Consider the following 10,281-nt stretch of genomic DNA (forward strand, 5'->3'; position numbering starts at 1 on the left):
TTCTTGAAAAAGAATACAATAGATTAGAAATCAATTCGAAATTTACAATTTTGTAATGGGACCTTCCCCTTATGCTATTTGCAACTTTAGAACATATACTAACTCATATCTCTTTCTCAACGATTTCAATTGTGATTACGATTCATTTTATAACCTTATTAGTTCGTGAACTTGGAGGATTACGCGATTCGTCAGAAAAAGGAATGATAGTTACTTTTTTCTCTATAACAGGATTCTTAGTTTCTCGTTGGGCTTCCTCGGGACATTTTCCATTAAGTAATTTATATGAGTCATTGATCTTCCTTTCATGGGCCCTGTATATTCTTCATACCATTCCTAAAATACAGAACTCTAAAAATGATTTAAGCACAATAACTACGCCAAGTACTATTTTAACGCAAGGCTTTGCCACATCGGGTCTTTTAACTGAAATGCATCAATCCACGATACTAGTACCTGCTCTACAATCTCAGTGGTTAATGATGCATGTCAGTATGATGTTATTAAGCTATGCAACTCTTTTGTGCGGATCCTTATTATCTGCCGCTATTCTAATCATTAGATTTCGAAATAATTTCCATTTCTTTTCTAAAAAGAAAAAAAATGTTTTAAATAAAACATTTTTCTTTAGTGATATTAAATATTTTTATGCAAAAAGAAGTGCTTTAAAAAGAACCTCTGTCCCTTCATTTCCAAATTATTACAAATATCAATTAACGGAGCGTTTGGATTCTTGGAGTTATCGTGTCATTAGCCTAGGATTTACCCTTTTAACCGTAGGTATTCTTTGTGGAGCAGTATGGGCTAATGAGGCCTGGGGATCCTATTGGAATTGGGATCCTAAGGAAACTTGGGCATTTATTACTTGGACCATATTCGCAATTTATTTACATAGTAGAACAAATCCAAATTGGAAGGGTACGAATTCTGCACTTATAGCTTTGATAGGATTTCTTATAATTTGGATTTGTTATTTTGGTATAAATCTATTAGGAATAGGCTTACATAGTTATGGTTCGTTTACATTAACACCTAAATGATTACATAAAATAAAACCTTCATGAAATGAAGGTTTTTACTTTTATGTTTTATTTGAGAACCCCTTGAACGCCTTATCAAAGGGTTCTCAAAAATTCGAGATAGATCTAATTATACTTTTTTACTTATTTCTGCATTATATACTTTTTTACTTATTTCTGCATTAATAGAGCAGACGAGTAAAAAAAAGCAAACCTATTTAGGATAATAATTGGATAAGAGAGCCTCTACCCTGTCAACGGATAGGGAGAGAACAAAATCTGGATAAATACCAATTCCTATTACTGGTAAAAAGATACAGATTAAAATAAAGAGTTCTCGTGGTCCAGAATCCACAAAATTTGCGTTTGGAACATTAAATAGCTTGTATCCATAGAACATCTGGCGTAACATAGATAATAAATAAATAGGAGTTAATATCATTCCAATTGCCATTACAAAAGTAATTAGTGTTTTTGGCATTAACAGAAATTTTGGACTAGTAATTAGTCCAAAAAATACTACTAATTCTGCGACAAAACCACTCATTCCTGGTAAGGCAAGAGAAGCCATTGAAAAGCTACTAAACATGGTAAAAATTTTAGGCATTGGGATAGATATTCCCCCCAGTTCTTCGAGATAAACAAGACGCATTCTATCAGAAGCGGTTCCTGCCAAGAAAAAAAGTGTAGCACCAATAAATCCATGGGATAATATTTGTGTAAAATAGCTCCATTGAGTCCAATGTTGGTTATGGAACCAATTCCTATAATTATGAAACCCATGTGAGATACAGAGGAATAAGCTATTCTTTTTTTGAAATTTCGTTGACCAAGAGAAGTTGAAGCTGCATAGATTATTTGGATCGCTCCTATTATTACTAACCAGGGCGAAAATAGATAATGAGCATGAGGTAACAATTCCATGTTGATCCGAATCAATCCATATGCTCCCATCTTTAATAATATTCCCGCTAAAAGCATACATGTACTATAATGTGCTTCCCCATGGGTATCTGGTAACCACGTATGTAGGGGTATAATCGGCAATTTGACAGCATAAGCAATAAGGAAGCCAAAATATAAAAGTATTTCCAAGGTTGCAGGGATGATTGATTAATTAATCTTTCCAAATCTAATCCTGGTTCGTTGGAACCATATAAGCCCATACCCAGAACTCCGATTAAGAAAAAAATGGAACCGCCTGCAGTATACAAAATAAACTTTGTAGCTGAATATAGACGCCTCTTCCCCCCCCACATGGATAAAAGTAAGTAAACAGGAATTAATTCTAACTCCCACATGATAAAAAAAAGTAAAAGGTCTCGCGAAGAAAATAATCCTATTTGACCACTATACATTGCGAGCATCAGGAAATAGAATAATCGCGAATTCCGTGTAATTGGCCAAGCTGCTAAAGTAGCTAAAGTAGTGATAAATCCTGTCAATAAAATAGATCCTAATGAAAGTCCATCGATTCCCAATCTCCAGTGGAAATCGAAGACATCTATCCATTTATAATCCTCCTTTAATTGGATTAAGGGATCCTCCAGTTGGAAATGATAACAGAACGCATAAGTCATTAGAAGGAATTCTAATAAACAAATAGATATAGTATACCACCTAACGACTTTGTTTCCCTTATGAGGTAAAAAGAAAATTAATGAACCTGCAAATATCGGCAAAACAACAAGTATTGTTAACCAAGGAAAATAACTCATGATAAAGTGATAAAGACAAGATACGTTTTGACCAGAAAAGCCCGTGCTCGATTATTTCGAGCACAGGCTTCTTCGGTAAAGAGGAATCAGACGATTCGAGTGAAGTTTTTTGTAACGTATCAATAAGATAGAGCCATGCTACGTGTTGTTTCAGGCCCTAAATAAACGCGGACACTTAAAAAATCTGTCGGGCAGGCAGATTCACATCTCTTACAACCCACACAATCTTCGGTTCTCGGCGCGGAAGCAATTTGCTTGGCTTTACATCCATCCCAGGGTATCATTTCTAATACATCTGTTGGACAAGCTCGTACACATTGAGTGCATCCTATACATGTATCGTAAATTTTTACGGAATGTGACATTGGATCTATAAATTTTTCTTTTCAACATAAAATTTTTCGATCTGGTAAAAATGAAATTAGTACTATAATGAGTCATATGTATTGTAGACACCAGACGAAGCAATGGTTTATCCAAACTTCAAAAAAAAAAATCTATTTTTTAATCTGTTTGTGAGAAAGCGTGAAGAGAGCCAAGAGACTTTAATTTTGGATTTCAACAATAAATAAGAAATAAGAAAGAATTTTACGAATTGTACAGACGAATTCGAATTAGCCAATAAATTGGCTATCGTCTTTTCAATATAAATTATTGCAATATTCAAATTGCAATATCAATGAATTACAAATACAAAAATTCATTTAAGTGAAAAAGAATACTATGCAATAATCTACTAAAAAAAATGGATATTCTCAAATAATACTAAGAAAATAGTATTGATTTCTATTTATTTTAATATGTGCGCCTTTGTTTAGAGGATTCTATGTCTAATTATTCAAAAGTCTAATTATTCAATAAATTAGATTGATTGATACGAGTGGATTTCCTATTACGATGGATGGAAGAAAGAATGGATAGTCCAATAGCGGCTTCAGCAGCTGCAAGGGCTATAACAAAAATTGCGAAAATATCTCCTTTTAATTGGCGACTATCAAATAGATCAGAAAATGTTACGAGATTTAGATTAATTGAATTCAGTATAAGTTCAAGACATATTAGAGCTCTAACCATGTTTCGGCTTGTGATCAATCCATAGATACCAATCGAAAATAAATAGACACTCAAAAAAAGTACATGCTCAAACATCATTAACTAACTCCTTATCAATCTCGATTCATTTCAATATGAGGGCAAGAATTGAACCGATTCAATTAATTACAATAGAACAATTACACAACAAAAGAAAAAAAAAAAAAAAAAAAAGGAGGTATTTGTTGGCAGTAGATGGATTTTACTAAATCAAAATTGTGATTCTTTAGTTATTTATTTTAGATTTGCAATTCTTATAATTTGTACTTTTTCTAAGTTTTCTTATTGCCGAGCCATAGTAATTGCACCTATTAAAGAAACTAGAAGAATTATGGAAATGAGTTCAAACGGAAGATAAAAATCGGTTGCTAAATGAATTCCAATTTGTTGAACATTATTTATGAGACCCTGTTCTACTATTTGGTTTGATCTTGTAGTCCAAAGAATTCCATACCACGACGTATCTGGGATAGTAGTCATTAGTGAAAAAACAATAGTTATACAAACGAGTGAAGTGAACCCATCTCCAATAGTCCAATAATTCTTATCTTTAGACCATTCTGAGCCATTTACGAACATTACAGCGAATATGATCAAGACATTTATGGCTCCCACATAAATAAGAAGTTGTGCGACAGCTACAAAGTAGGAATTTAATAAAAAATAGAATAAGGATATACAAACAAGAACTAATCCCAGCGAAAAGGCAGAATAAATGGGGTTGGTAAGTAATACTACTCCTAGACCCCCTAGTAGAAGAACAAATCCCCCAAATAGCATAAGAATCTCATGTATTGGTCCAGGTAAATCCATTATGGATAAAAAGAAATTAATAGTATAAAATTTTTCATGAACTGACTAAAACTAAAGGATTCAAGGAAGGAAAAAAGGATTAGGGTATTTTTTTGTGTATAAACTTATAGTTATAAATTATATTATATCACGAAAATCTAGTCTGATTTAAAATAAGAAATAATTTCCAATAAGCAGTAGTTTTTCGTTTTTCTTTATAGTTTAATTTTAAAGTTTAATAAAGAATTATTAGATTTTTATAACAGAAAGACAAAATCAAAGTTTAGTAATCAGTAATCGTTCTTGAATTCGAAGATTTTTCTTTGTTTATTTTACTTTCAGACGAATTCCTAATTGTTTGAATTGTGTAATCTCCCATTATGGAGATTGGTAACCGACTTAAAGCAATTTGATTGTAATTCAATTCATGACGATCATAGGTAGAAAGTTCATATTCTTCAGTCATTGATAAACAGCTTGTTGGACAGTACTCAACACAATTGCCACAAAATATACAAACTCCGAAATCAATACTATAATTAAGCAATTGTTTTCTTTTAATATCCTTTTCAAATCTCCAATCCACAACGGGTAAATCTATCGGACATACGCGAACACATACTTCACAAGCAATACATTTATCAAATTCAAAGTGGATTCGCCCTCGGAAACGCTCTGGTGTAATTGATTTTTCATAAGGGTAGTGAATCGTTATAGGTAAACGATTTGTGTGGGATAAGGTAGTTATGAAACTTTGACCTATGTACCTTGTAGCACGTATTGTTTGTTGACCATAACTCATGAACCCAGTTACCATAGGGAACATATTCATTCTAAATATCTATGAAAAAGATATGTTTCTTTCTCTTGTTTGAGAGAGCTTTTGTGTTGAAAATATTCTTACTATTATTGTATTATCTTATTTATAGTGAAACAAGTTGAGAAGAGGTTGTTAATAAGAGATTGCCCAGGGAAATAGGTAAAAGAAATTTCCATCCAAGATTTAATAACTGATCCATTCTCATCCTCGGTAAAGTCCATCTTATTGTGATAGAAATGAAGAGAAATAAATAAGCTTTAGTTAATGTAATAAATATACCCATTGTCATTTCCAAAATTCCAACTGCTTTATTCATTTGGAAAAAATCAAAAAAGGATATATAGGGAATAGATAAATTCCACCCGCCCAAGTAGAGAACTGTTACAAATAAAGAAGAAACTAATAAATTTAGGTAAGAAACAAGATAAAATAAACCATATTTGATACCGGAATATTCAGTTTGGTAACCTGCTACTAATTCTTCCTCCGCTTCTGGTAAATCAAAGGGTAATCTTTCACATTCTGCCAAAGAAGAAATTAAAAAAACCAGAAAACCTATAGGCTGACGCCAAATATTCCATCCAAAAAAACCGTATTTTGACTGTGCTTCAACTATATCAACTGTACTTGAACTGTTAGATAATCATAGTCGGTGATAACATCACAGTTCCCACCGCTATTTCAAAACCGTACATGAAACCTTAGCTTCATACGGCTTCTCTATGATCAGAAAAAGGAAAGGACTGTTTTGTTCCTAGCCCCGGGGGCGTAGATAGAATTAGATAAAATAAAATAGATTTGAAAGTCCTAAATTAGACCAAAGGAATTCCGTCTGCTAGAATAAGAAAAAGCGCTTCCGAATTGATCTCATCCTTTATAATATAATGAAAATTTTTCTTTGTTCAGTAATAACTTAATCTTGGAATAAAACACTTGTTACTTGTTATAGGAATTCAATTAATAAATGGAAAGAGTTGGGTATTAGTTCATGAGCAATTCTGCATGAATATGGATAGAGGAAGGAAATAATGAAAATTTTTTCTAGTGCACTCCATATCTTTTTTACTATTCTTCTTTCCCCAGGGAGGGGGTATTTAAAAAGAAAAAATGGATAAAGGGTTAATTCGTTCTTGATAGCCATTTCCTTAACAAGTGAATGGGAACATACTCTGGATCGGAATCCGAAGAAAGTACTACTTGATAATTTCTACAAATTGCAAGTCCTTATTATGATTCCTTTTATGGGCAAAAATCTCTAATGTTTTAGATTTTCCATTACTAATCCTTTATGTACTTTAGTGTTCCTAACCCTTCACTAACTTTTGGTGGATTCTTCTTATGGATTATTAAGTTATAGTAATAACTAGGAGTATTCTAGTAATGGAATTCCATATCGTGAATCCTTTATTCTTGGCCGCTTCAAGATATGATGACTAATTAAAAAATATCAACCTTGGGATAAAGAGTTTACACTGCTTATGTTTACTTCCACTTTTTTCTTGTACGTAGGAAATGAGATTTTTTCTTTTTACTACAAATTTATAAGCTGTTTTGTTTCACTCATATAGCTATCTAGTTTAACTTACCAACCCAAATACTAAATAAGAAAAGGAATATAAATAGTTAATGGATTTTATAGGAAAAAGATCTATTTTAACGAATCACACGTAGAGATATTGCTAGCACACAAAAAGTTAATGGTATTTCATAACTAATGGATTGAGCAGCAGCTCGTAGACCGCCTGAAAAAGAATATTTATTATTTGAGCTATATCCTGCCATAAGAAGACCAATAGGAGCTATACTTGAAATGGCAATCCATAAAAAAACACCAATACTAAGATCGGCTAAAACAAAATGATATCCCAAAGGGATAACTAAAAAACTTAATAAAACTGATATGACTGCTATAGAGGGTCCAATGCTAAATAAAGAAATATCTCCTCGGGATGGCAGAATATCTTCTTTAAAAAGTAGCTTAGTCCCATCTGCTATAGCTTGAAGCAGGCCCAGGGGGCCAGCATATTCAGGACCAATACGTTGTTGTATCGACGCAGATATTTCTCTTTCTAACCACACAATTACGAGTACCTCTATTGTTATTCCCAAAAGGAGGGTCAAAATGGGTAGAATCGATATCAGTCCATAGACTTCTTTTAATAATTCCAATTTCGAAAAAGAATTGATAGTTTCTACCTCTACCCTATCTATTATCATTTCAACGATCAACTTCCCCCATAATGATATCTATACTACCTAATATCGTCATGATATCAGCCAATTTCATTTTTTTAACTAGCTGAGGAAGAATTTGCAAATTAATAAACCCGGGTGGACGGATTTTCCATCTCCAGGGGAAAAGGCTATCATCTCCTACTAGATAAATCCCTAATTCACCTTTTGGGGCTTCTACTCTTACATAAAGCTCTTGTCTTGACAATTCAAAATTGGGCGAAGGTTTTTTACCAAGAAATTTATACTCAAAATCATTCCATTCAGAATTATTTTCTTTCTTAAAGCGTCGGACTTCTAAATTTTCATAAGGTCCTCCAGGAATTTTTTCTACAGCTTGTTGAATTATTTTGATGGATTCCCTCATTTCACCAATTCGTACTAAATAGCGAGCTAACGAATCCCCTTCTTTTTGCCATTGGACTTTCCAATCAAATTGGTTGTAAGACTCATAAGGATCTACTTTACGAAGATCCCATTGTATTCCAGAAGCTCGTAACATCGGTCCCGATAAGCCCCAATTTACTGCTTCTTCTCCGCTAATAAAACCTACTCCTTCAACTCGCTCTAAAAAAATTGGATTCTGTGTAATAAGTTGTTGATATTCAACAACTCCGCGTAAAAAATAATCACAGAAATCTAAACATTTATCGATCCATCCATAAGGTAGATCGGCGGCTACTCCTCCGATGCGAAAGTAATTGTGCATCATTCGCATACCTGTAGCAGCTTCAAATAGATCATATATTAATTCTCTCTCTCTAAAAATATAGAAAAAAGGAGTCTGTGCGCCGAGATCCGCCATAAAAGGTCCAAGCCATAGCAAGTGAGAAGCTATCCGGCTTAATTCTAACATAATTACCCTAATATAGCTGGCTCTTTGTGGTATTTGAATATTCTCCAAGAATTCTGGTGCATTTACTGTTATTGCTTCTGTAAACATAGTAGCTAAATAATCCCACCTTGTTACATAAGGTAAGTATTGTATAATAGTTCGGTTTTCCGCGATTTTTTCCATTCCTCTGTGTAAATACCCTAATATGGGTTCACAATCAATAACATCCTCACCATCGAGAGTAACGATCAGTCGAAGAACACCATGCATTGATGGGTGTTGAGGGCCCATATTGACTATCATGAGATCTTTTCTTGTAAGCGGTAGACTCATATCCTTTCTTCCTTAATTCATTATTCCATGAAAATGGATTATTCCATGAATTCCTCAAAGCGAGGCTCATCAAAATGAAAAATCTAAGACTACTATAAGACTACTAAAAAAATAATAAAACAAGAAAAAAATTTGAACGATTAAATTACTGCTCCCGAATATTCAACTGACCGATTAATTTCTTATAACGTACTCTATTTTTCTTTGCCAAATAAGCCAGCAAACGTCGACGTTTTCCCAAAAGTCTTCGTAGACCTCTTTCCGATGAAAAATCTTTTTTGTGTAATTCCAAATGTGAAGCAAGTCTCCGTATCTTATTGGTGAAACTGAATACTTGAAATTCAACAGAACCCCTGTTTTCTTCTTTTTCTTCTTTAACCATAAATCCAAAAATTTTTCTACCTCCTTTCTTTTTCATGTATTTTTCTGATCAGGAAAAATACAAAATTATGTCAGTTATTTTGAAGTTATTCTAATCTCGTACACACACAAATTTGCAATTATTCATCTACTACTGGAATTTGGATTTATTTTATCGATGCAAATTGGATTTGGATAGAAGGGTACATTCTTTCTAATATTTTAGATAGAAGAAATGTTTCTTCTATCTAAAATATTAGAAAGAATTTTGCTGATTTATTTATTGCTATATGCAATTTATGGAATTGATACACCATTTAATTGATATCATTTAGCAAAATGAAACACAGCATATGCATCCATCTTTTGGCTCGAGAATTTCACGGGATAGAGATATGGTATAAGAAATAGACTATTAAGTAACTCTAAATGAATTGTGGATACATCTGTATCCTTAACATACTGAAACGATTGTCATTATTCGTATCAAACCAATAGCGATTCATACAAGCTAAATCTTCTAATCAATGGTGGGCCAATAATGAATTTTTTTGCATATGTATTAAGACGCTTGGCCTGATTTCGAAATTGTCCAGAGTTTTATATGTTGTTTTCATTGCAAAATGATGGGTCTCCTTCCATAACTTTCCAATTACGAGTACGAGAATTGAAAGACATGAAAATTCTCAATTCTCTACGGCGTCTAGTAGATAGAAACAAGAAAATCAGAAGAATCTTTCTCTCTATTCACTATCATTCCGCGTCTTCGACTTCTATTAGTTTCTTTTCTTCTTTAATGCAATAGCTATAGTTTGATATAAGAATCCATTTCTCAAAGTAATGGAAACCATTCTCTTATAGGAAATGGTTCGAAAATCGCTATTCCACCTTTTAGGTATCGTGAAAAGTGATACCTGTGAAGATCGTGCATTTCAGTCAAATTCAGATCCGTTTTTCGAGTCCATGATATAATATAACCAAATTGGATAGATCTTCCACCTGTTTAGCTAAGAAAGAATAGATACAGAGGTGGATAATAGATCGATATGAAGATCATGAGCTGCCCCATAATGAAATCGC

The sequence above is a fragment of the Triticum urartu genome, unplaced genomic scaffold, assembly GCF_056163025.1.
Source record: "Triticum urartu cultivar PI428250 unplaced genomic scaffold, HENAU_Tu73 scaffold2, whole genome shotgun sequence".
Taxonomy (NCBI): domain Eukaryota; kingdom Viridiplantae; phylum Streptophyta; class Magnoliopsida; order Poales; family Poaceae; genus Triticum; species Triticum urartu.